Raw genomic sequence first — 23,403 nt, 5'->3', positions numbered from 1 at the left:
ATGCCCCAGCCCCTGAAGCATTCAAGCTGATTTCTTGCAGCAGCTGGGCACTGTAACAGCTCCAGAGCTGCTCTGTAAGGCAAGTAAAAGGGTGTGGGCCCTGCAGCACTACCTGTAGTTTGCATTGTGCATTGGAAGGCACAAAGTAAGCAGACGGGAGGAGAAGTCAGGATAGTGCACAAGGGTATAGAAGGGAGCGGCTGAAGAAAAGAGAAGTGGAAACAGACAGCAAACTAGGCTGGAGAGAGACCTGAGACAAAGAGATCTGAATTATACGAGAGCCGACGAGGGGAAACACAAATTATGCAGTCAAGTTTCCCACATTTGGGGAAATCGCAGGAGCAGCACACCCAGAGTACAATGGGTGAGCCTTGCCCTGGGAGAAGCACCTTAATGATCATAGTATCTCACCTGGCAGGTAAGTAGGAGTTGGGCTAGAGCTGGGGAGGGTCGCTGCTCGGGTACCCCCCTGTAAAGTGAAGGAGATCCAACAAAGGCAGCACAAGGGAACTCTCGAAAGAAGAACAAGGCTAGAGGAAAATGTGAGACAAAGAAATCTGACTTTTACTAGAGCTGACCAGAGGAAAGCACAAACACAGTCCCCCACTACCACAAATAATGCAGTTGAGTTTCCCACATTTGGGGAAATCACAGGGGTCAGCATACCCAAAATGCAATGAATGAACCTCACCCTGGGAGAAAAATCTTCATGACCATGGTATCTCCTATGCAAAATAAGTATGATTTGGAATAGGGCTGGGGAGGGCCGCTGCTCATGCACATCTCTGTCAAGTAAAGGAGATTCAACTGAGGCAGCACAAGGGAACTCTCATCTGGGGACAACAACTGCAGGGAGAACATATATTTTCAGATGAACATGGGAGGGCAGAAAGCTGCCTAATACTGAAGCACCCCCAAACAACAAACCAAATGCAACAACTAGTGCAAGCATTCCTGGGGGAAGGCCTGCCGCAGATGGATTTGCATATGGTGATGTCATCCAAGCAGTGGGTCAAAGTTGGCTTCAACCCTCGTCTGCATATGAAAAGAGAAAAGGGGCGTGCAGGGCATGGCGGCCTTTTGCGGCACTTGGCTGACCCCTAGTTTGCATTAAACACCTCCACCCTCCTTTGGTGTGGGGCTCATGTTGGCTATGCCCCAGCCCCTGAAGCATTCAAGCTGATTTCTTGCAGCAGCTGGGCACTGTAACAGCTCCAGAGCTGCTCTGTAAGGCAAGTAAAAGGGTGTGGGCCCTGCAGCACTACCTGTAGTTCGCATTGTGCGTTGGAAGGCACAAAGTAAGCAGACAGGAGGAGAAGTCAGGATAGTGCGCAAGGGCATAGAAGGGAGCGGCTCAAGAAAAGAGAAGTGGAAACAGACAGCAAACTAGGCTGGAGAGAGACCAGAGACAAAGAGATCTGAATTATACGAGAGCCGACCAGGGGAAACACAAATTATGCAGTCAAGTTTCCCACATTTGGGGAAATCGCAGGAGCAGCACACCTAGAGTGCAATGGGTGAGCCTTGCCCTGGGAGAAGCACCTTCATGATCATAGTATCTCACCTGGCAGGTAAGTAGGAGTTGGGCTAGAGCTGGGGAGGATCGCTGCTCGGGTACCCCCCTGTAAACTGAAGGAGATCCAACTGAGGCAGCACAAGGGAACTCTCGAAAGAAGAACAAGGCTAGAGGAAAATCTGAGACAAAGAAATCTGACTTTTACCAGAGCTGACCAGAGGAAAGCACAAACACAGTCCCCCACTACCACAAATAATGCAGTCAAGTTTCCCACATTTGGGGAAATCACAGGGGTCAGCATACCCAAAATGCAATGAATGAACCTCACCCTGGGAGAACAATCTTCATGACCATGGTATCTCCTATGCAAAATAAGTATGATTTGGAATAGGGCTGGGGAGGGCCGCTGCTCATGCACATCTCTGTCAAGTAAAGGAGATTCAACTGAGGCAGCACAAGGGAACTCTCATCTGGGGACAACAACTGCAGGGAGAACACATATTTTCAGATGAACATGGGAGGGCAGAAGGCTGCCTAATACTGAAGCACCCCCAAACAACAAACCAAATGCAACAACTAGTGCAAGCATTCCTGGGGGAAGTTCTGCAGAAGACGGATTTGCATACGGTGATGTCATCCAAGCAGTGGGTCAAAGTTGGCTTCAACCCTCATCTGCATATGAAAAGAGAAAAGGAGCGTGCAGGGCATGGCGGCCTTTTGCGGTGCTTGGATGACCCCTAGTTCGCATTAAACACCTCCACCCTCCTTTGGTGTGGGGCTCATGTTGGCCATGCCCCATCCCCTGAAGCATTCAAGCTGATTTCTTGCAGCAGCTGGGCACTGTAACATCTCCAGAGCTGCTCTGTAAGGCAAGTAAAAGGGTGTGGGCCCTGCAGCACTACCTGTAGTTTGCATTGTGCATTGGAAGGCACAAAGTAAGCAGACGGGAGGAGAAGTCAGGATAGTGCACAAGGGTATAGAAGGGAGCGGCTGAAGAAAAGAGAAGTGGAAACAGACAGCAAACTAGGTTGGAGAGAGACCTGAGACAAAGAGATCTGAATTACACGAGAGCCGACCAGGGGAAACACAAATTATGCAGTCAAGTTTCCCACATTTGGGGAAATCGCAGGGGCAGCACACCCAGAGTGCAATGGGTGAGCCTTGCCCTGGGAGAAGCACCTTCATGATCATAGTATCTCACCTGGCAGGTAAGTAGGAGTTGGGCTAGAGCTGGGGAGGGTCTCTGCTTGGGCACCCCCCTGTCAAGTGAAGGAGATCCAACTGAGGCAGCACAAGGGAACTCTCGAAAGAAGAACAAGGCTAGAGGAAGATCTGAACAAAGAAATCTGACTTTTACCAGAGCTGACCAGAGGAAAACACAAACACAGTCCCCCACTACCACAAATAAAGCAGTCGAGTTTCCCACATTTGGGGAAATCACAGGGGTCAGCATACCCATAATGCAATGAATGAACCTCACCCTGGGAGAATAATCTTCATGACCATGGTATCTCCTATGCAAAATAAGTATGATTTGGGATAGAGCTGGGGAGGGCCGCTGCTCAGGCACATCTCTGTCAAGTAAAGGAGATTCAACTGAGGCAGCACAAGGGAACTCTCATCTGGGGACAACAACTGCAGGGAGAACACATATTTTCAGATGAACATGGGAGGGCAGAAGGCTGCCTAATACTGAAGCACCCCCAAACAACAAACCAAATGCAACAACTAGTGCAAGCATTCCTGGGGGAAGTTCTGCAGAAGACGGATTTGCATACGGTGATGTCATCCAAGCAGTGGGTCAAAGTTGGCTTCAACCCTCATCTGCATATGAAAAGAAAAAAGGGGCGTGCAGGGCATGGCGGCCTTTTGCGGTGCTTGGATGACCCCTAGTTCGCATTAAACACCTCCACCCTCCTTTGGTGTGGGGCTCATGTTGGCCATGCCCCATCCCCTGAAGCATTCAAGCTGATTTCTTGCAGCAGCTGGGCACTGTAACAGCTCCAGAGCTGCTCTGTAAGGCAAGTAAAAGGGTGTGGGCCCTGCAGCACTACCTGTAGTTTGCATTGTGCATTGGAAGGCACAAAGTAAGCAGACGGGAGGAGAAGTCAGGATAGTGCACAAGGGTATAAAAGGGAGCGGCTGAAGAAAAGAGAAGTGGAAACAGACAGCAAACTAGGCTGGAGAGAGACCTGAGACAAAGAGATCTGAATTATACGAGAGCCGACCAGGGGAAACACAAATTATGCAGTCAAGTTTCCCACATTTGGGGAAATCGCAGGAGCAGCACACCCAGAGTACAATGGGTGAGCCTTGCCCTGGGAGAAGCACCTTCATGATCATAGTATCTCACCTGGCAGGTAAGTAGGAGTTGGGCTAGAGCTGGGGAGGGTCGCTGCTCGGGTACCCCCCTGTAAAGTGAAGGAGATCCAACTGAGGCAGCACAAGGGAACTCTCGAAAAAAGAACAAGGCTAAAGGAAAATCTGAGACAAAGAAATCTGACTTTTACCAGAGCTGACCAGAGGAAAGCACAAACACAGTCTCCCACTACCACAAATAATGCAGTCAAGTTTCCCACATTTGGGGAAATCACAGGGGTCAGCATACCCAAAATGCAATGAATGAACCTCACCCTGGGAGAAAAATCTTCATGACCATGGTATCTCCTATGCAAAATAAGTATGATTTGGAATAGGGCTGGGGAGGGCCGCTGCTCATGCACATCTCTGTCAAGTAAAGGAGATTCAACTGAGGCAGCACAAGGGAACTCTCATCTTGGGACAACAACTGCAGGGAGAACATATATTTTCAGATGAACATGGGAGGGCAGAAGGCTGCCTAATACTGAAGCACCCCCAAACAACAAACCAAATGCAACAACTAGTGCAAGCATTCCTGGGGGAAGGCCTGCCGCAGATGGATTTGCATATGGTGATGTCATCCAAGCAGTGGGTCAAAGTTGGCTTCAACCCTCGTCTGCATATGAAAAGAGAAAAGGGGCGTGCAGGGCATGGTGGCCTTTTGCGGCGCTTGGCTGACCCCTAGTTTGCATTAAACACCTCCACCCTCCTTTGGTGTGGGGCTCATGTTGGCTATGCCCCAGCCCCTGAAGCATTCAAGCTGATTTCTTGCAGCAGCTGGGCACTGTAACAGCTCCAGAGCTGCTCTGTAAGGCAAGTAAAAGGGTGTGGGCCCTGCAGCACTACCTGTAGTTTGCATTGTGCATTGGAAGGCACAAAGTAAGCAGACGGGAGGAGAAGTCAGGATAGTGCACAAGGGTATAGAAGGGAGCGGCTGAAGAAAAGAGAAGTGGAAACAGACAGCAAACTAGGCTGGAGAGAGACCTGAGACAAAGAGATCTGAATTATACGAGAGCCGACGAGGGGAAACACAAATTATGCAGTCAAGTTTCCCACATTTGGGGAAATCGCAGGAGCAGCACACCCAGAGTGCAATGGTTGAGCCTTGCCCTGGGAGAAGCACCTTCATGATCATAGTATCTCACCTGGCAGGTAAGTAGGAGTTGGGCTAGAGCTGGGGAGGGTCGCTGCTCGGGTTCCCCCCTGTGAAGTGAAGGAGATCCAACTGAGGCAGCACCAGGGAACTCTCGAAAGAAGAACAAGGCTAGAGGAAGATCTGAGACAAAGAAATCTGACTTTTACCAGAGCTGACCAGAGGAAAGCACAAACACAGTCCCCCACTACCACAAATAATGCAGTCGAGTTTCCCACATTTGGGAAAATCACAGGGGTCAGCATACCCAGAATGCAATGAATGAACCTCACCCTGGGAGAACAATCTTCATGACCATGGTATCTCCTATGCAAAATAAGTATGATTTGGGATAGGGCTGGTGAGGGCAGCTGCTCAGGCACATCTCTGTCAAGTAAAGGAGATTCAACTGAGGCAGCACAAGTGAACTCTCATCTGGGGACAACAACTGCAGGGAGACCACATCTTTTCAGATGAACATGGGAGGGCGGAAGGCTGCCTAATACTGAAGCACCATCAAATATCAAACCATATGCAACAACTAGTACAAGCACTCCTGGGGGAAGGTCTGCAGCAGACGGATTTGCATACGGTGATGTTATCCAAGCAGTGGGCCAAAGTTGACTGGAACCCTCATCTGCATATGAAAAGAGAAAAGGGGCATGCAGGGCATGGCGGCCTTTCGCAGTGCTTGGATGACCCCTAGTTCGCATTAAACACCTCCCCCCTCCTTTGGTGTGGGGCTCATGTTGGCCATGCCCCATCCCCTGAAGCATTCAAGCTGATTTCTTGCAGCAGCTGGGCACTGTAACAGCTCCAGAGCTGCTCTGTAAGGCAAGTAAAAGGGTGTGGGCCCTGCAGCACTACCTGTAGTTTGCATTGTGCATTGGAAGGCACAAAGTAAGCAGACGGGAGGAGAAGTCAGGATAGTGCACAAAGGTATAGAAGGGAGCGGCTGAAGAAAAGAGAAGTGGAAACAGACAGCAAACTAGGCTGGAGAGAGACCTGAGACAAATAGATCTGAATTATACGAGAGCCGACCAGGGGAAACACAAATTATGCAGTCAAGTTTCCCACATTTGGGGAAATCGCAGGGGCAGCACACCCAGAGTGCAATGGGTGAGCCTTGCCCTGGGAGAAGCACCTTCATGATCATAGTATCTCACCTGGCAGGTAAGTAGGAGTTGGGCTAGAGCTGGGGAGGGTCGCTGCTCGGGTACCCCCCTGTCAAGCGAAGGAGATCCAACTGAGGCAGCACAATGGAACTCTCGAAAGAAGAACAAGGCTAGAGGAAAATCTGAGACAAAGAAATCTGACTTTTACCAGAGCTGACCAGAGGAAAGCACAAACACAGTCCCCCACTACCACAAATAATGCAGTCAAGTTTCCCACATTTGGGGAAATCACAGGGGTCAGCATACCCAAAATGCAATGAATGAACCTCACCCTGGGAGAACAATCTTCATGACCATGGTATCTCCTATGCAAAATAAGTATGATTTGGAATAGGGCTGGGGAGGGCCGCTGCTCATGCACATCTCTGTCAAGTAAAGGAGATTCAACTGAGGCAGCACAAGGGAACTCTCATCTGGGGACAACAACTGCAGGGAGAACACATATTTTCAGATGAACATGGGAGGGCAGAAGGCTGCCTAATACTGAAGCACCCCCAAACAACAAACCATATGCAACAACTAGTACAAGCACTCCTGGGGGAAGGTCTGCAGCAGACGGATTTGCATACGGTGATGTCATCCAAGCAGTGGGCCAAAGTTGACTGGAACCCTCATCTGCATATGAAAAGAGAAAAGGGGCATGCAGGGCATGGCGGCCTTTCGCAGTGCTTGGATGACCCCTAGTTCGCATTAAACACCTCCCCCCTCCTTTGGTGTGGGGCTCATGTTGGCCATGCCCCATCCCCTGAAGCATTCAAGCTGATTTCTTGCAGCAGCTGGGCACTGTAACAGCTCCAGAGCTGCTCTGTAAGGCAAGTAAAAGGGTGTGGGCCCTGCAGCACTACCTGTAGTTTGCATTGTGCATTGGAAGGCACAAAGTAAGCAGACGGGAGGAGAAGTCAGGATAGTGCACAAGGGTATAGAAGGGAGCGGCTGAAGAAAAGAGAAGTGGAAACAGACAGCAAACTAGGCTGGAGAGAGACCTGAGACAAATAGATCTGAATTATACGAGAGCCGACCAGGGGAAACACAAATTATGCAGTCAAGTTTCCCACATTTGGGGAAATCGCAGGGGCAGCACACCCAGAGTGCAATGGGTGAGCCTTGCCCTGGGAGAAGCACCTTCATGATCATAGTATCTCACCTGGCAGGTACGTAGGAGTTGGGCTAGAGCTGGGGAGGGTCGCTGCTCGGGTACCCCCCTGTCAAGTGAAGGAAATCCAACTGAGGCAGCACAATGGAACTCTCGAAAGAAGAACAAGGCTAGAGGAAAATCTGAGACAAAGAAATCTGACTTTTACCAGAGCTGACCAGAGGAAAGCACAAACACAGTCCCCCACTACCACAAATAATGCAGTCAAGTTTCCCACATTTGGGGAAATCACAGGGGTCAGCATACCCAAAATGCAATGAATGAACCTCACCCTGGGAGAACAATCTTCATGACCATGGTATCTCCTATGCAAAATAAGTATGATTTGGAATAGGGCTGGGGAGGGCCGCTGCTCATGCACATCTCTGTCAAGTAAAGGAGATTCAACTGAGGCAGCACAAGGGAACTCTCATCTGGGGACAACAACTGCAGGGAGAACACATATTTTCAGATGAACATGGGAGGGCAGAAGGCTGCCTAATACTGAAGCACCCCCAAACAACAAACCAAATGCAACAACTAGTGCAAGCATTCCTGGGGGAAGTTCTGCAGAAGACGGATTTGCATACGGTGATGTCATCCAAGCAGTGGGTCAAAGTTGGCTTCAACCCTCATCTGCATATGAAAAGAGAAAAGGGGCGTGCAGGGCATGGCGGCCTTTTGCGGTGCTTGGATGACCCCTAGTTCGCATTAAACACCTCCACCCTCCTTTGGTGTGGGGCTCATGTTGGCCATGCCCCATCCCCTGAAGCATTCAAGCTGATTTCTTGCAGCAGCTGGGCACTGTAACAGCTCCAGAGCTGCTCTGTAAGGCAAGTAAAAGGGTGTGGGCCCTGCAGCACTACCTGTAGTTTGCATTGTGCATTGGAAGGCACAAAGTAAGCAGACGGGAGGAGAAGTCAGGATAGTGCACAAGGGTATAGAAGGGAGCGGTTGAAGAAAAGAGAAGTGGAAACAGACAGCAAACTAGGCTGGAGAGAGACCTGAGACAAAGAGATCTGAATTATACGAGAGCCGACCAGGGGAAACACAAATTATGCAGTCAAGTTTCCCACATTTGGGGAAATCGCAGGGGCAGCACACCCAGAGTGCAATGGGTGAGCCTTGCCCTGGGAGAAGCACCTTCATGATCATAGTATCTCACCTGGCAGGTAAGTAGGAGTTGGGCTAGAGCTGGGGAGGGTCGCTGTTCGGGCACCCCCCTGTCAAGTGAAAGAGATCCAACTGAGGCAGCACAAGGGAACTCTCGAAAGAAGAACAAGGCTAGAGGAAGATCTGAGACAAAGAAATCTGACTTTTACCAGAGCTGACCAGAGGAAAGCACAAACACAGTCCCCCACTACCACAAATAATGCAGTCGAGTTTCCCACATTTGGGAAAATCACAGGGGTCAGCATACCCAGAATGCAATGAATGAACCTCACCCTGGGAGAACAATCTTCATGACCATGGTATCTCCTATGCAAAATAAGTATGATTTGGGATAGGGCTGGTGAGGGCCGCTGCTCAGGCACATCTCTGTCAAGTAAAGGAGATTCAACTGAGGCAGCACAAGGGAACTCTCATCTGGGGACAACAACTGCAGGGAGACCACATCTTTTCAGATGAACATGGGAGGGCGGAAGGCTGCCTAATACTGAAGCACCATCAAATATCAAACCATATGCAACAACTAGTACAAGCACTCCTTGGGGAAGGTCTGCAGCAGACGGATTTGCATACGGTGATGTTATCCAAGCAGTGGGCCAAAGTTGACTGGAACCCTCATCTGCATATGAAAAGAGAAAAGGGGCATGCAGGGCATGGCGGCCTTTTGCAGTGCTTGGATGACCCCTAGTTCGCATTAAACACCCCCACCCTCCTTTGGTGTGGGGCTCATGTTGGCCATGCCCCATCCCCTGAAGCATTCAAGCTGATTTCTTGCAGCAGCTGGGCACTGTAACAGCTCCAGAGCTGTTCTGTAAGGCAAGTAAAAGGGTGTGGGCCCTGCAGCACCACCTGTTGTTCGCATTGTGCGTTGGAAGGCACAAATTAAGCAGACGGGAGGAGAAGTCAGGATAGTGCGCAAGGGCATACTTTTCTCTTAGTCCGGGGGCAAGGCTTCAAAATGGGGTCTGCAACGGAGGAGACACAGGGGGCGTGGTCACAGCAGCTTTTCTCTACAGCCTGCACCAGCAGGAGCCTACACCATTTTTTATGATCACGCTGAACTGCAGTGCGACTGCAATTACAGCATGGTCAAGAAGGGAGGCGTCATGCTGGGTGGCCATGCCCTGTCACTGTGCAGGAGCCAGCACAGCTCACACACTAGTCCCCGGGTGCAGCCCCCAACCCCCGGGACACCCGGAGCAACAAAATGTAGATTCAGGCCACCAGGCCACGCCCCTACCTATGAAACCATGCCTCCTTTTTACCATTGCGCTGTTTATCTGCGCGCACTGCATTACAATCTCCCTCGCTACCTTTCTGGGTGTCACCAGTGATAGTGACACCTCTGCCATGCTTGTAGCAGCTGGTCCTAAGATCTACGCCTCAAGCCCTGAGTGTTTGCCCTTGTGACTTGTTGATCATCATAGCGAAGCAGATGCTTACAGAAAACTGCAGGGGCTTAGATTGAAAATAAAAAAATTGATGGGTATAAGGTAGAGAGGAGCGGGTTCGGTTCTCCGAGAACCGAATTCCCCACGAACTCCACGTGGTTTACACTGGTCCGAGGCAGGCTCGGTTGTTCCCGCCTGACTCGGAAAACCTGAACAAGGGAAAATGTCATCATCCCGCTGTCGGATTCTTGCGAGATTCGGATTCCATATAAAGAGCTGCGCGTTGCTGCCATTTTTACTCGTGCATTGAAGAGAGAGCGGAGAGGACGTGGCTATGTTCTCTCAGTGGAAATCTCAATATCAGTGCTCAGTATCAGTGGTTACTTATTGCTGCTCAGTAATACTAGTAGTGTGTCTCTCCTGCTCAGTGTCAGTTCTCAGTAGTATCCTCATCAGTGCTCAGTATCACTGCTCATTGTCTTGTGCTGCATTGTGGTGCTCAGCATACTACAGTACATTACTAATAGTCCAGTGCTGCATCTTGCTGCTCAGTGTCAGTTCTAGTATCCTCATCAGTGCTCACTATCACTGCTCATTGCATTGTGGTGTTCTGTATACTACAGTAACATAGTAATATAGTATATATAGAGGAGCGGGTTCGGTTCTCCGAGAACCGAATTCCCGACGAACTCCACGTGGTTTACACTGGTCCGTGGCAGGCTCGGTTGTTCCCGCCTGACTCGGAAAACCTGAACAAGGGAAAATGTCATCATCCCGCTGTCGGATTCTCGCGAGATTCGGATTCCATATAAAGAGCTGCGCGTTGCCGCCATTTTTACTCGTGCATTGAAGAGAGAGCGGAGAGGACGTGGCTATGTTCTCTCAGTGGAAATCTCAATATCAGTGCCCAGTATCAGTGGTTACTTATTGCTGCTCAGTAATACTAGTAGTGTGTCTCTCCTGCTCAGTGTCAGTTCTCAGTAGTATCCTCATCAGTGCTCAGTATCACTGCTCATTGTCTTGTGCTGCATTGTGGTGCTCAGCATACAACAGTACATTACTAATAGTCCAGTGCTGCATCTTGCTGCTCATGTTGGCTATGCCCCAGCCCCTGAAGCATTCAAGCTGATTTCTTGCAGCAGCTGGGCACTGTAACAGCTCCAGAGCTGCTCTGTAAGGCAAGTAAAAGGGTGTTGGCCCTGCAGCACTACCTGTAGTTTGCATTGTGCGTTGGAAGGCACAAAGTAAGCAGACAGGAGAAGTCAGGAGAGTGCACAAGGGCATAGAAGGCAGGGGCTCAAGAAAAGAGAAGTGGAAACAGACAGCAAACTAGGCTGGAGAGAGACCTGAGACAAAGAGATCTGAATTATACGAGTAGCCGACCAGAGGAAACACAAATTATGCAGTCAAGTGTCCCACATTTGGGGAAATCGTAGGAGCAGCACACCCAGAGTGCAATGGGTGAGCCTTGCCCTGGTAGAAGCACCTTCCTGATCATAGTATCTCACTTGGCAGGTAAGTAGGAGTTGGGCTTGAGCTGGGGAGGGTCGCTGCTCGGGCACCCCCCTGTCAAGTGAAGGAGATCCAACTGAGGCAGCACAAGGAAACTCTCAAAAAAAGAACAAGGCTAGAGGAAGATCTGAGACAAAGAAATCTGACTTTTACCAGAGCTGACCAGAGGAAAGCACAAACACAGTCCCCCACTACCACAAATAATGCAGTCGAGTTTCCCACATTTGGGGAAATCACAGGGGTCAGCATACCCAGAATGCAATGAATGAACCTCACCCTGGGAGAACAATCTTCATGACCATGGTATCTCCTATGTAAAATAAGTATGATTTGGGATAGGGCTGGGGAGGGCCGCTGCTCAGGCACATCTCTTTCAAGTAAAGGAGATTCAACTGAGGCAGCACAAGGGTACTCTCATCTGGGGACAACAACTGCAGGGAGAACACATATTTTCAGATGAACATGGGAGAGCTGAAGGCTGCCTAATACTGAAGCACCCCAAACAACAAACCAAATGCAACAACTAGTACAAGCATTCCTGGGGGAAGGTCTGCAGAAGACGGATTTGCATACGGTGATGTCATCCAAGCAGTGGGCCAAAGTTGGCTGGAACCCTCATCTGCATATGAAAAGAGAAAAGGGGTATGCAGGGCATGGCGGCCTTTTGCGGCGCTTGGATGACCCTTAGTTCGCATTAAACACCTCCACCCTCCGTCGGTGTGGGGCTCATGTTGGCTATGCCCCAGCCCCTGAAGCATTCAAGCTGATTTCTTGCAGCAGCTGGGCACTGTAACAGCTCCAGAGCTGCTCTGAAAGGCAAGTAAAAGGGTGTGGGCCCTGCAGCACTACCTGTAGTTTGCATTGTGCGTTGGAAGGCACAAAGTAAGCAGACAGGAGAAGTCAGGAGAGTGCACAAGGGCATAGAAGGCAGCGGCTCAAGAAAAGAGAAGTGGAAACAGACAGCAAACTAGGCTGGAGAGAGACCTGAGACAAAGAGATCTGAATTATACGAGTAGCCGACTAGAGGAAACACAAATTATGCAGTCAAGTGTCCCACATTTGGGGAAATCGTAGGAGCAGCACACCCAGAGTGCAATGGGTGAGCCTTGCCCTGGGAGAAGCACCTTCCTGATCATAGTATCTCACCTGGCAGGTAAGTAGGAGTTGGGCTAGAGATGGGGAGGGTCGCTGCTCGGGCACCCCCCTGTCAAGTGAAGTTCTGCAGAAGACGGATTTGCATACGGTGATGTCATCCAAGCAGTGGGTCAAAGTTGGCTTCAACCCTCATCTGCATATGAAAAGAGAAAAGGGGCGTGCAGGGCATGGCGGCCTTTTGCGGTGCTTGGATGACCCCTAGTTCGCATTAAACACCTCCACCCTCCTTTGGTGTGGGGCTCATGTTGGCCATGCCCCATCCCCTGAAGATGAACATGGGAGGGCAGAAGGCTGCCTAATACTGAAGCACCCCCAAACAACAAACCAAATGCAACAACTAGTGCAAGCATTCCTGGGGGAAGGCCTGCCGCAGATGGATTTGCATATGGTGATGTCATCCAAGCAGTGGGTCAAAGTTGGCTTCAACCCTCGTCTGCATATGAAAAGAGAAAAGGGGCGTGCAGGGCATGGTGGCCTTTTGCGGCGCTTGGCTGACCCCTAGTTTGCATTAAACACCTCCACCCTCCTTTGGTGTGGGGCTCATGTTGGCTATGCCCCAGCCCCTGAAGCATTCAAGCTGATTTCTTGCAGCAGCTGGGCACTGTAACAGCTCCAGAGCTGCTCTGTAAGGCAAGTAAAAGGGTGTGGGCCCTGCAGCACTACCTGTAGTTTGCATTGTGCATTGGAAGGCACAAAGTAAGCAGACGGGAGGAGAAGTCAGGATAGTGCACAAGGGTATAGAAGGGAGCGGCTGAAGAAAAGAGAAGTGGAAACAGACAGCAAACTAGGCTGGAGAGAGACCTGAGACAAAGAGATCTGAATTATACGAGAGCCGACGAGGGGAAACACAAATTATGCAGTCAAGTTTCCCACATTTGGGGAAATCGCAGGAGCAGCACACCCAGAGTGCAATGGTTGAGCCTTGCCCTGGGAGAAGCACCTTCATGATCATAGTATCTCACCTGGCAGGTAAGTAGGAGTTGGGCTAGAGCTGGGGAGGGTCGCTGCTCGGGTTCCCCCCTGTGAAGTGAAGGAGATCCAACTGAGGCAGCACAAGGGAACTCTCGAAAGAAGAACAAGGCTAGAGGAAGATCTGAGACAAAAAAATCTGACTTTTACCAGAGCTGACCAGAGGAAAGCACAAACACAGTCCCCCACTACCACAAATAATGCAGTCGAGTTTCCCACATTTGGGAAAATCACAGGGGTCAGCATACCCAGAATGCAATGAATGAACCTCACCCTGGGAGAACAATCTTCATGACCATGGTATCTCCTATGCAAAATAAGTATGATTTGGGATAGGGCTGGTGAGGGCAGCTGCTCAGGCACATCTCTGTCAAGTAAAGGAGATTCAACTGAGGCAGCACAAGTGAACTCTCATCTGGGGACAACAACTGCAGGGAGACCACATCTTTTCAGATGAACATGGGAGGGCGGAAGGCTGCCTAATACTGAAGCACCATCAAATATCAAACCATATGCAACAACTAGTACAAGCACTCCTGGGGGAAGGTCTGCAGCAGACGGATTTGCATACGGTGATGTTATCCAAGCAGTGGGCCAAAGTTGACTGGAACCCTCATCTGCATATGAAAAGAGAAAAGGGGCATGCAGGGCATGGCGGCCTTTTGCAGTGCTTGGATGACCCCTAGTTCGCATTAAACACCTCCCCCCTCCTTTGGTGTGGGGCTCATGTTGGCCATGCCCCATCCCCTGAAGCATTCAAGCTGATTTCTTGCAGCAGCTGGGCACTGTAACAGCTCCAGAGCTGCTCTGTAAGGCAAGTAAAAGGGTGTGGGCCCTGCAGCACTACCTGTAGTTTGCATTGTGCATTGGAAGGCACAAAGTAAGCAGACGGGAGGAGAAGTCAGGATAGTGCACAAGGGTATAGAAGGGAGCGGCTGAAGAAAAGAGAAGTGGAAACAGACAGCAAACTAGGCTGGAGAGAGACCTGAGACAAATAGATCTGAATTATACGAGAGCCGACCAGGGGAAACACAAATTATGCAGTCAAGTTTCCCACATTTGGGGAAATCGCAGGGGCAGCACACCCAGAGTGCAATGGGTGAGCCTTGCCCTGGGAGAAGCACCTTCATGATCATAGTATCTCACCTGGCAGGTAAGTAGGAGTTGGGCTAGAGCTGGGGAGGGTCGCTGCTCGGGTACCCCCCTGTCAAGTGAAGGAGATCCAACTGAGGCAGCACAATGGAACTCTCGAAAGAAGAACAAGGCTAGAGGAAAATCTGAGACAAAGAAATCTGACTTTTACCAGAGCTGACCAGAGGAAAGCACAAACACAGTCCCCCACTACCACAAATAATGCAGTCAAGTTTCCCACATTTGGGGAAATCACAGGGGTCAGCATACCCAAAATGCAATGAATGAACCTCACCCTGGGAGAACAATCTTCATGACCATGGTATCTCCTATGCAAAATAAGTATGATTTGGAATAGGGCTGGGGAGGGCCGCTGCTCATGCACATCTCTGTCAAGTAAAGGAGATTCAACTGAGGCAGCACAAGGGAACTCTCATCTGGGGACAACAACTGCAGGGAGAACACATATTTTCAGATGAACATGGGAGGGCAGAAGGCTGCCTAATACTGAAGCACCCCCAAACAACAAACCAAATGCAACAACTAGTGCAAGCATTCCTGGGGGAAGTTCTGCAGAAGACGGATTTGCATACGGTGATGTCATCCAAGCAGTGGGTCAAAGTTGGCTTCAACCCTCATCTGCATTTGAAAAGAGAAAAGGGGCGTGCAGGGCATGGCGGCCTTTTGCGGTGCTTGGATGACCCCTAGTTCGCATTAAACACCTCCACCCTCCTTTGGTGTGGGGCTCATGTTGGCCATGCCCCATCCCCTGAAGCATTCAAGCTGATTTCTTGCAGCAGCTGGGCACTGTAACAGCTCCAGAGCTGCTCTGTAAGGCAAGTAAAAGGGTGTGGGCCCTGCAGCACTACCTGTAGTTTGCATTGTGCATTGGAAGGCACAAAGTAAGCAGACGGGAGGAGAAGTCAGGATAGTGCACAAGGGTATAGAAGGGAGCGGTTGAAGAAAAGAGAAGTGGAAACAGACAGCAAACTAGGCTGGAGAGAGACCTGAGACAAAGAGATCTGAATTATACGAGAGCCGACCAGGGGAAACACAAATTATGCAGTCAAGTTTCCCACATTTGGGGAAATCGCAGGGGCAGCACACCCAGAGTGCAATGGGTGAGCCTTGCCCTGGGAGAAGCACCTTCATGATCATAGTATCTCACCTGGCAGGTAAGTAGGAGTTGGGCTAGAGCTGGGGAGGGTCGCTGTTCGGGCACCCCCCTGTCAAGTGAAAGAGATCCAACTGAGGCAGCACAAGGGAACTCTCGAAAGAAGAACAAGGCTAGAGGAAAATCTGAGACAAAGAAATCTGACTTTTACCAGAGCTGACCAGAGGAAAGCACAAACACAGTCCCCCACTACCACAAATAATGCAGTCGAGTTTCCCACATTTGGGAAAATCACAGGGGTCAGCATACCCAGAATGCAATGAATGAACCTCACCCTGGGAGAACAATCTTCATGACCATGGTATCTCCTATGCAAAATAAGTATGATTTGGGATAGGGCTGGTGAGGGCAGCTGCTCAGGCACATCTCTGTCAAGTAAAGGAGATTCAACTGAGGCAGCACAAGTGAACTCTCATCTGGGGACAACAACTGCAGGGAGACCACATCTTTTCAGATGAACATGGGAGGGCGGAAGGCTGCCTAATACTGAAGCACCATCAAATATCAAACCATATGCAACAACTAGTACAAGCACTCCTGGGGGAAGGTCTGCAGCAGACGGATTTGCATACGGTGATGTTATCCAAGCAGTGGGCCAAAGTTGACTGGAACCCTCATCTGCATATGAAAAGAGAAAAGGGGCATGCAGGGCATGGCGGCCTTTTGCACTGCTTGGATGACCCCTAGTTCGCATTAAACACCTCCCCCCTCCTTTGGTGTGGGGCTCATGTTGGCCATGCCCCATCCCCTGAAGCATTCAAGCTGATTTCTTGCAGCAGCTGGGCACTGTAACAGCTCCAGAGCTGCTCTGTAAGGCAAGTAAAAGGGTGTGGGCCCTGCAGCACTACCTGTAGTTTGCATTGTGCATTGGAAGGCACAAAGTAAGCAGACGGGAGGAGAAGTCAGGATAGTGCACAAGGGTATAGAAGGGAGCGGCTGAAGAAAAGAGAAGTGGAAACAGACAGCAAACTAGGCTGGAGAGAGACCTGAGACAAATAGATCTGAATTATACGAGAGCCGACCAGGGGAAACACAAATTATGCAGTCAAGTTTCCCACATTTGGGGAAATCGCAGGGGCAGCACACCCAGAGTGCAATGGGTGAGCCTTGCCCTGGGAGAAGCACCTTCATGATCATAGTATCTCACCTGGCAGGTAAGTAGGAGTTGGGCTAGAGCTGGGGAGGGTCGCTGCTCGGGTACCCCCCTGTCAAGTGAAGGAGATCCAACTGAGGCAGCACAATGGAACTCTCGAAAGAAGAACAAGGCTAGAGGAAAATCTGAGACAAAGAAATCTGACTTTTACCAGAGCTGACCAGAGGAAAGCACAAACACAGTCCCCCACTACCACAAATAATGCAGTCAAGTTTCCCACATTTGGGGAAATCACAGGGGTCAGCATACCCAAAATGCAATGAATGAACCTCACCCTGGGAGAACAATCTTCATGACCATGGTATCTCCTATGCAAAATAAGTATGATTTGGAATAGGGCTGGGGAGGGCCGCTGCTCATGCACATCTCTGTCAAGTAAAGGAGATTCAACTGAGGCAGCACAAGGGAACTCTCATCTGGGGACAACAACTGCAGTGAGAACACATATTTTCAGATGAACATGGGAGGGCAGAAGGCTGCCTAATACTGAAGCACCCCCAAACAACAAACCAAATGCAACAACTAGTGCAAGCATTCCTGGGGGAAGTTCTGCAGAAGACGGATTTGCATACGGTGATGTCATCCAAGCAGTGGGTCAAAGTTGGCTTCAACCCTCATCTGCATATGAAAAGAGAAAAGGGGCGTGCAGGGCATGGCGGCCTTTTGTGGTGCTTGGATGACCCCTAGTTCGCATTAAACACCTCCACCCTCCTTTGGTGTGGGGCTCATGTTGGCCATGCCCCATCCCCTGAAGCATTCAAGCTGATTTCTTGCAGCAGCTGGGCACTGTAACAGCTCCAGAGCTGCTCTGTAAGGCAAGTAAAAGGGTGTGGGCCCTGCAGCACTACCTGTAGTTTGCATTGTGCATTGGAAGGCACAAAGTAAGCAGACGGGAGGAGAAGTCAGGATAGTGCACAAGGGTATAGAAGGGAGCGGTTGAAGAAAAGAGAAGTGGAAACAGACAGCAAACTAGGCTGGAGAGAGACCTGAGACAAAGAGATCTGAATTATACGAGAGCCGACCAGGGGAAACACAAATTATGCAGTCAAGTTTCCCACATTTGGGGAAATCGCAGGGGCAGCACACCCAGAGTGCAATGGGTGAGCCTTGCCCTGGGAGAAGCACCTTCATGATCATAGTATCTCACCTGGCAGGTAAGTAGGAGTTGGGCTAGAGCTGGGGAGGGTCGCTGTTCGGGCACCCCCCTGTCAAGTGAAAGAGATCCAACTGAGGCAGCACAAGGGAACTCTCGAAAGAAGAACAGGGCTAGAGGAAGATCTGAGACAAAGAAATCTGACTTTTACCAGAGCTGACCAGAGGAAAGCACAAACACAGTCCCCCACTACCACAAATAATGCAGTCGAGTTTCCCACATTTGGGAAAATCACAGGGGTCAGCATACCCAGAATGCAATGAATGAACCTCACCCTGGGAGAACAATCTTCATGACCATGGTATCTCCTATGCAAAATAAGTATGATTTGGGATAGGGCTGGTGAGGGCCGCTGCTCAGGCACATCTCTGTCAAGTAAAGGAGATTCAACTGAGGCAGCACAAGGGAACTCTCATCTGGGGACAACAACTGCAGGGAGACCACATCTTTTCAGATGAACATGGGAGGGCGGAAGGCTGCCTAATACTGAAGCACCATCAAATATCAAACCATATGCAACAACTAGTACAAGCACTCCTTGGGGAAGGTCTGCAGCAGACGGATTTGCATACGGTGATGTTATCCAAGCAGTGGGCCAAAGTTGACTGGAACCCTCATCTGCATATGAAAAGAGAAAAGGGGCATGCAGGGCATGGCGGCCTTTTGCAGTGCTTGGATGACCCCTAGTTCGCATTAAACACCCCCACCCTCCTTTGGTGTGGGGCTCATGTTGGCCATGCCCCATCCCCTGAAGCATTCAAGCTGATTTCTTGCAGCAGCTGGGCACTGTAACAGCTCCAGAGCTGTTCTGTAAGGCAAGTAAAAGGGTGTGGGCCCTGCAGCACCACCTGTTGTTCGCATTGTGCGTTGGAAGGCACAAATTAAGCAGACGGGAGGAGAAGTCAGGATAGTGCGCAAGGGCATACTTTTCTCTTAGTCCGGGGGCAAGGCTTCAAAATGGGGTCTGCAACGGAGGAGACACAGGGGGCGTGGTCACAGCAGCTTTTCTCTACAGCCTGCACCAGCAGGAGCCTACACCATTTTTTATGATCACGCTGAACTGCAGTGCGACTGCAATTACAGCATGGTCAAGAAGGGAGGCGTCATGCTGGGTGGCCATGCCCTGTCACTGTGCAGGAGCCAGCACAGCTCACACACTAGTCCCCGGGTGCAGCCCCCAACCCCCGGGACACCCGGAGCAACAAAATGTAGATTCAGGCCACCAGGCCACGCCCCTACCTATGAAACCATGCCTCCTTTTTACCATTGCGCTGTTTATCTGCGCGCACTGCATTACAATCTCCCTCGCTACCTTTCTGGGTGTCACCAGTGATAGTGACACCTCTGCCATGCTTGTAGCAGCTGGTCCTAAGATCTACGCCTCAAGCCCTGAGTGTTTGCCCTTGTGACTTGTTGATCATCATAGCGAAGCAGATGCTTACAGAAAACTGCAGGGGCTTAGATTGAAAATAAAAAAATTGATGGGTATAAGGTAGAGAGGAGCGGGTTCGGTTCTCCGAGAACCGAATTCCCCACGAACTCCACGTGGTTTACACTGGTCCGAGGCAGGCTCGGTTGTTCCCGCCTGACTCGGAAAACCTGAACAAGGGAAAATGTCATCATCCCGCTGTCGGATTCTTGCGAGATTCGGATTCCATATAAAGAGCTGCGCGTTGCTGCCATTTTTACTCGTGCATTGAAGAGAGAGCGGAGAGGACGTGGCTATGTTCTCTCAGTGGAAATCTCAATATCAGTGCTCAGTATCAGTGGTTACTTATTGCTGCTCAGTAATACTAGTAGTGTGTCTCTCCTGCTCAGTGTCAGTTCTCAGTAGTATCCTCATCAGTGCTCAGTATCACTGCTCATTGTCTTGTGCTGCATTGTGGTGCTCAGCATACTACAGTACATTACTAATAGTCCAGTGCTGCATCTTGCTGCTCAGTGTCAGTTCTAGTATCCTCATCAGTGCTCACTATCACTGCTCATTGCATTGTGGTGTTCTGTATACTACAGTAACAGAGTAATATAGTATATATAGAGGAGCGGGTTCGGTTCTCCGAGAACCGAATTCCCGACGAACTCCACGTGGTTTACACTGGTCCGTGGCAGGCTCGGTTGTTCCCGCCTGACTATGAAAACCTGAACAAGGGAAAATGTCATCATCCCGCTGTCAGATTCTCGCGAGATTCGGATTCCATATAAAGAGCTGCGCGTTGCCGCCATTTTTACTCGTGCATTGAAGAGAGAGCGGAGAGGACGTGGCTATGTTCTCTCAGTGGAAATCTCAATATCAGTGCCCAGTATCAGTGGTTACTTATTGCTGCTCAGTAATACTAGTAGTGTGTCTCTCCTGCTCAGTGTCAGTTCTCAGTAGTATCCTCATCAGTGCTCAGTATCACTGCTCATTGTCTTGTGCTGCATTGTGGTGCTCAGCATACAACAGTACATTACTAATAGTCCAGTGCTGCATCTTGCTGCTCATGTTGGCTATGCCCCAGCCCCTGAAGCATTCAAGCTGATTTCTTGCAGCAGCTGGGCACTGTAACAGCTCCAGAGCTGCTCTGTAAGGCAAGTAAAAGGGTGTTGGCCCTGCAGCACTACCTGTAGTTTGCATTGTGCGTTGGAAGGCACAAAGTAAGCAGACAGGAGAAGTCAGGAGAGTGCACAAGGGCATAGAAGGCAGGGGCTCAAGAAAAGAGAAGTGGAAACAGACAGCAAACTAGGCTGGAGAGAGACCTGAGACAAAGAGATCTGAATTATACGAGTAGCCGACCAGAGGAAACACAAATTATGCAGTCAAGTGTCCCACATTTGGGGAAATCGAAGGAGCAGCACACCCAGAGTGCAATGGGTGAGCCTTGCCCTGGTAGAAGCACCTTCCTGATCATAGTATCTCACTTGGCAGGTAAGTAGGAGTTGGGCTTGAGCTGGGGAGGGTCGCTGCTCGGGCACCCCCCTGTCAAGTGAAGGAGATCCAACTGAGGCAGCACAAGGGAACTCTCGAAAAAAGAACAAGGCTAGAGGAAGATCTGAGACAAAGAAATCTGACTTTTACCAGAGCTGACCAGAGGAAAGCACAAACACAGTCCCCCACTACCACAAATAATGCAGTCGAGTTTCCCACATTTGGGGAAATCACAGGGGTCAGCATACCCAGAATGCAATGAATGAACCTCACCCTGGGAGAACAATCTTCATGACCATGGTATCTCCTATGCAAAATAAGTATGATTTGGGATAGGGCTGGGGAGGGCCGCTGCTCAGGCACATCTCTTTCAAGTAAAGGAGATTCAACTGAGGCAGCACAAGGGAACTCTCATCTGGGGACAACAACTGCAGGGAGAACACATATTTTCAGATGAACATGGGAGAGCTGAAGGCTGCCTAATACTGAAGCACCCCAAACAACAAACCAAATGCAACAACTAGTACAAGCATTCCTGGGGGAAGGTCTGCAGAAGACGGATTTGCATACGGTGATGTCATCCAAGCAGTGGGCCAAAGTTGGCTGGAACCCTCATCTGCATATGAAAAGAGAAAAGGGGTATGCAGGGCATGGCGGCCTTTTGCGGCGCTTGGATGACCCTTAGTTCGCATTAAACACCTCCACCCTCCGTCGGTGTGGGGCTCATGTTGGCTATGCCCCAGCCCCTGAAGCATTCAAGCTGATTTCTTGCAGCAGCTGGGCACTGTAACAGCTCCAGAGCTGCTCTGAAAGGCAAGTAAAAGGGTGTGGGCCCTGCAGCACTACCTGTAGTTTGCATTGTGCGTTGGAAGGCACAAAGTAAGCAGACAGGAGAAGTCAGGAGAGTGCACAAGGGCATAGAAGGCAGCGGCTCAAGAAAAGAGAAGTGGAAACAGACAGCAAACTAGGCTGGAGAGAGACCTGAGACAAAGAGATCTGAATTATACGAGTAGCCGACTAGAGGAAACACAAATTATGCAGTCAAGTGTCCCACATTTGGGGAAATCGTAGGAGCAGCACACCCAGAGTGCAATGGGTGAGCCTTGCCCTGGGAGAAGCACCTTCCTGATCATAGTATCTCACCTGGCAGGTAAGTAGGAGTTGGGCTAGAGATGGGGAGGGTCGCTGCTCGGGCACCCCCCTGTCAAGTGAAGGAGATCCAACTGAGGCAGCACAAGGAAACTCTCGAAAAAAGAACAAGGCTAGAGGAAGATCTGAGACAAAGAAATCTGTCTTTTACCAGAGCTGACCAGAGGAAAGCACAAACACAGTCCCCCACTACCACAATTAATGCAGTCGAGTTTCCCACATTTGGGGAAATCACAGGGGTCAGCATACCCAGAATGCAATGAATGAACCTCACCCTGGGAGAACAATCTTCATGACCATGGAAACTTCTATGCAAAATAAGTATGATTTGGGATAGGGCTGGGGAGGGCCGCTGCTCAGGCACATCTCTGTCAAGTAAAGGAGATTCAACTGAGGCAGCACAAGGGAACTCTCATCTGGGGACAACAACTGCAGGGAGAACACATATTTTCAGATGAACATGGGAGGGCAGAAGGCTGCCTAATACTGAAGCACCCCCAAACAACAAACCAAATGTAACAACTAGTAAAAGCATTCCTGGGAGAAGGTCTGCAGAAGACGGATTTGCATACGGTGATGTCATCCAAGCAGTGGGCCAAAGTTGGCTGGAACCCTCATCTGCATATGAAAAGAGAAAAGGGTTATGCAGGGCATGGCGGCCTTTTGCGGTGCTTGGATGACCCCTAGTTCGCATTAAATACCTCCACCCTCCTTCGGTGTGGGGCTCATGTTGGCTATGCCCCAGCCCCTGAAGCATTCAAGCTGATTTCTTGCAGCAGCTGGGCACTGTAACAGCTCCAGAGCTGCTCTGTACGGCAAGTAAAAGGGTGTGGGCCCTGCAGCACTACCTGTAGTTCGCATTGTGCGTTGGAAGGCACAAAGTAAGCAGACGGGAGAAGTCAGGATAGTGCGCAAGGGCATAGAAGGGAGCGGCTCAAGAAAACAGAAGTGGAAACAGACAGCAAACTAGGCTGGAGAGAGACCTGAGACAAAGAGATCTGAATTATACGAGAGCCGACCAGGGGAAACACAAATTATGCAGTCAAGTTTCCCACATTTGGGGAAATCGCAGGAGCAGCACACCCAGAGTGCAATGGGTGAGCCTTGCCCTGGGAGAAGCACCTTCATGATCATAGTATCTCACCTGGCAGGTATGTAGGAGTTGGGCTAGAGCTGGGGAGGGTCGCTGCTCGGGTACCCCCCTGTCAAGTGAAGGAGGTCAAAC

The 23,403-nt window shown here is 50.2% G+C and overlaps 31 non-coding genes and 3 pseudogenes across 31 annotated transcripts; all 34 read right to left on the bottom strand.

Moving 5' to 3' along the window:
- Positions 1-290: 290 nt before the first annotated feature.
- On the bottom strand, positions 291-426 carry LOC135035536 (U1 spliceosomal RNA; annotated as a pseudogene).
- A 152-nt stretch (positions 427-578) lies between these two features.
- On the bottom strand, positions 579-742 carry LOC135035592 (U1 spliceosomal RNA). Its single transcript, XR_010230600.1, has one exon. It is a non-coding gene; the product is annotated as a U1 spliceosomal RNA (small nuclear RNA).
- A 674-nt stretch (positions 743-1,416) lies between these two features.
- On the bottom strand, positions 1,417-1,579 carry LOC135035539 (U1 spliceosomal RNA). The gene has a single exon (XR_010230562.1). It is a non-coding gene; the product is annotated as a U1 spliceosomal RNA (small nuclear RNA).
- A 152-nt stretch (positions 1,580-1,731) lies between these two features.
- On the bottom strand, positions 1,732-1,895 carry LOC135035608 (U1 spliceosomal RNA). Its single transcript, XR_010230615.1, has one exon. It is a non-coding gene; the product is annotated as a U1 spliceosomal RNA (small nuclear RNA).
- A 674-nt stretch (positions 1,896-2,569) lies between these two features.
- On the bottom strand, positions 2,570-2,732 carry LOC135035454 (U1 spliceosomal RNA). Its single transcript, XR_010230493.1, has one exon. It is a non-coding gene; the product is annotated as a U1 spliceosomal RNA (small nuclear RNA).
- A 151-nt stretch (positions 2,733-2,883) lies between these two features.
- LOC135035430 (U1 spliceosomal RNA) lies at positions 2,884-3,047 on the bottom strand. The gene has a single exon (XR_010230468.1). It is a non-coding gene; the product is annotated as a U1 spliceosomal RNA (small nuclear RNA).
- Positions 3,048-3,721: 674 nt separating this feature from the next.
- On the bottom strand, positions 3,722-3,884 carry LOC135035500 (U1 spliceosomal RNA). The gene has a single exon (XR_010230536.1). It is a non-coding gene; the product is annotated as a U1 spliceosomal RNA (small nuclear RNA).
- Positions 3,885-4,036: 152 nt separating this feature from the next.
- LOC135035443 (U1 spliceosomal RNA) lies at positions 4,037-4,200 on the bottom strand. The gene has a single exon (XR_010230482.1). It is a non-coding gene; the product is annotated as a U1 spliceosomal RNA (small nuclear RNA).
- A 701-nt stretch (positions 4,201-4,901) lies between these two features.
- Positions 4,902-5,037, bottom strand: LOC135035531 (U1 spliceosomal RNA; annotated as a pseudogene).
- A 152-nt stretch (positions 5,038-5,189) lies between these two features.
- On the bottom strand, positions 5,190-5,353 carry LOC135035568 (U1 spliceosomal RNA). Its single transcript, XR_010230578.1, has one exon. It is a non-coding gene; the product is annotated as a U1 spliceosomal RNA (small nuclear RNA).
- Positions 5,354-6,027: 674 nt separating this feature from the next.
- LOC135035480 (U1 spliceosomal RNA) lies at positions 6,028-6,190 on the bottom strand. The gene has a single exon (XR_010230516.1). It is a non-coding gene; the product is annotated as a U1 spliceosomal RNA (small nuclear RNA).
- A 152-nt stretch (positions 6,191-6,342) lies between these two features.
- Positions 6,343-6,506, bottom strand: LOC135035607 (U1 spliceosomal RNA). The gene has a single exon (XR_010230614.1). It is a non-coding gene; the product is annotated as a U1 spliceosomal RNA (small nuclear RNA).
- A 674-nt stretch (positions 6,507-7,180) lies between these two features.
- Positions 7,181-7,343, bottom strand: LOC135035511 (U1 spliceosomal RNA). Its single transcript, XR_010230547.1, has one exon. It is a non-coding gene; the product is annotated as a U1 spliceosomal RNA (small nuclear RNA).
- Positions 7,344-7,495: 152 nt separating this feature from the next.
- Positions 7,496-7,659, bottom strand: LOC135035606 (U1 spliceosomal RNA). The gene has a single exon (XR_010230613.1). It is a non-coding gene; the product is annotated as a U1 spliceosomal RNA (small nuclear RNA).
- A 674-nt stretch (positions 7,660-8,333) lies between these two features.
- On the bottom strand, positions 8,334-8,496 carry LOC135035469 (U1 spliceosomal RNA). Its single transcript, XR_010230506.1, has one exon. It is a non-coding gene; the product is annotated as a U1 spliceosomal RNA (small nuclear RNA).
- Positions 8,497-8,648: 152 nt separating this feature from the next.
- On the bottom strand, positions 8,649-8,812 carry LOC135035556 (U1 spliceosomal RNA). Its single transcript, XR_010230573.1, has one exon. It is a non-coding gene; the product is annotated as a U1 spliceosomal RNA (small nuclear RNA).
- A 2,424-nt stretch (positions 8,813-11,236) lies between these two features.
- LOC135035555 (U1 spliceosomal RNA) lies at positions 11,237-11,400 on the bottom strand. Its single transcript, XR_010230572.1, has one exon. It is a non-coding gene; the product is annotated as a U1 spliceosomal RNA (small nuclear RNA).
- Positions 11,401-11,552: 152 nt separating this feature from the next.
- On the bottom strand, positions 11,553-11,716 carry LOC135035415 (U1 spliceosomal RNA). Its single transcript, XR_010230453.1, has one exon. It is a non-coding gene; the product is annotated as a U1 spliceosomal RNA (small nuclear RNA).
- Positions 11,717-12,386: 670 nt separating this feature from the next.
- LOC135035523 (U1 spliceosomal RNA) lies at positions 12,387-12,550 on the bottom strand. The gene has a single exon (XR_010230557.1). It is a non-coding gene; the product is annotated as a U1 spliceosomal RNA (small nuclear RNA).
- Positions 12,551-13,385: 835 nt separating this feature from the next.
- On the bottom strand, positions 13,386-13,521 carry LOC135035530 (U1 spliceosomal RNA; annotated as a pseudogene).
- Positions 13,522-13,673: 152 nt separating this feature from the next.
- LOC135035544 (U1 spliceosomal RNA) lies at positions 13,674-13,837 on the bottom strand. Its single transcript, XR_010230567.1, has one exon. It is a non-coding gene; the product is annotated as a U1 spliceosomal RNA (small nuclear RNA).
- A 674-nt stretch (positions 13,838-14,511) lies between these two features.
- LOC135035479 (U1 spliceosomal RNA) lies at positions 14,512-14,674 on the bottom strand. Its single transcript, XR_010230515.1, has one exon. It is a non-coding gene; the product is annotated as a U1 spliceosomal RNA (small nuclear RNA).
- A 152-nt stretch (positions 14,675-14,826) lies between these two features.
- LOC135035603 (U1 spliceosomal RNA) lies at positions 14,827-14,990 on the bottom strand. The gene has a single exon (XR_010230611.1). It is a non-coding gene; the product is annotated as a U1 spliceosomal RNA (small nuclear RNA).
- Positions 14,991-15,664: 674 nt separating this feature from the next.
- Positions 15,665-15,827, bottom strand: LOC135035468 (U1 spliceosomal RNA). Its single transcript, XR_010230505.1, has one exon. It is a non-coding gene; the product is annotated as a U1 spliceosomal RNA (small nuclear RNA).
- A 152-nt stretch (positions 15,828-15,979) lies between these two features.
- LOC135035533 (U1 spliceosomal RNA) lies at positions 15,980-16,143 on the bottom strand. Its single transcript, XR_010230561.1, has one exon. It is a non-coding gene; the product is annotated as a U1 spliceosomal RNA (small nuclear RNA).
- A 674-nt stretch (positions 16,144-16,817) lies between these two features.
- Positions 16,818-16,980, bottom strand: LOC135035478 (U1 spliceosomal RNA). Its single transcript, XR_010230514.1, has one exon. It is a non-coding gene; the product is annotated as a U1 spliceosomal RNA (small nuclear RNA).
- Positions 16,981-17,132: 152 nt separating this feature from the next.
- Positions 17,133-17,296, bottom strand: LOC135035602 (U1 spliceosomal RNA). The gene has a single exon (XR_010230610.1). It is a non-coding gene; the product is annotated as a U1 spliceosomal RNA (small nuclear RNA).
- A 674-nt stretch (positions 17,297-17,970) lies between these two features.
- Positions 17,971-18,133, bottom strand: LOC135035467 (U1 spliceosomal RNA). The gene has a single exon (XR_010230504.1). It is a non-coding gene; the product is annotated as a U1 spliceosomal RNA (small nuclear RNA).
- Positions 18,134-18,285: 152 nt separating this feature from the next.
- Positions 18,286-18,449, bottom strand: LOC135035521 (U1 spliceosomal RNA). Its single transcript, XR_010230555.1, has one exon. It is a non-coding gene; the product is annotated as a U1 spliceosomal RNA (small nuclear RNA).
- Positions 18,450-20,873: 2,424 nt separating this feature from the next.
- On the bottom strand, positions 20,874-21,037 carry LOC135035549 (U1 spliceosomal RNA). The gene has a single exon (XR_010230568.1). It is a non-coding gene; the product is annotated as a U1 spliceosomal RNA (small nuclear RNA).
- Positions 21,038-21,189: 152 nt separating this feature from the next.
- LOC135035451 (U1 spliceosomal RNA) lies at positions 21,190-21,353 on the bottom strand. The gene has a single exon (XR_010230490.1). It is a non-coding gene; the product is annotated as a U1 spliceosomal RNA (small nuclear RNA).
- A 670-nt stretch (positions 21,354-22,023) lies between these two features.
- LOC135035522 (U1 spliceosomal RNA) lies at positions 22,024-22,187 on the bottom strand. The gene has a single exon (XR_010230556.1). It is a non-coding gene; the product is annotated as a U1 spliceosomal RNA (small nuclear RNA).
- A 152-nt stretch (positions 22,188-22,339) lies between these two features.
- Positions 22,340-22,503, bottom strand: LOC135035450 (U1 spliceosomal RNA). The gene has a single exon (XR_010230489.1). It is a non-coding gene; the product is annotated as a U1 spliceosomal RNA (small nuclear RNA).
- A 671-nt stretch (positions 22,504-23,174) lies between these two features.
- Positions 23,175-23,337, bottom strand: LOC135035510 (U1 spliceosomal RNA). The gene has a single exon (XR_010230546.1). It is a non-coding gene; the product is annotated as a U1 spliceosomal RNA (small nuclear RNA).
- Positions 23,338-23,403: the final 66 nt, after the last annotated feature.

This window comes from Pseudophryne corroboree, unplaced genomic scaffold, assembly GCF_028390025.1.
Source record: "Pseudophryne corroboree isolate aPseCor3 unplaced genomic scaffold, aPseCor3.hap2 scaffold_606, whole genome shotgun sequence".
Classification (NCBI taxonomy): domain Eukaryota; kingdom Metazoa; phylum Chordata; class Amphibia; order Anura; family Myobatrachidae; genus Pseudophryne; species Pseudophryne corroboree.
The sequence above is the reverse complement of the archived record's forward strand: the minus strand, read 5'-3'. Positions and strand labels throughout refer to the sequence as shown.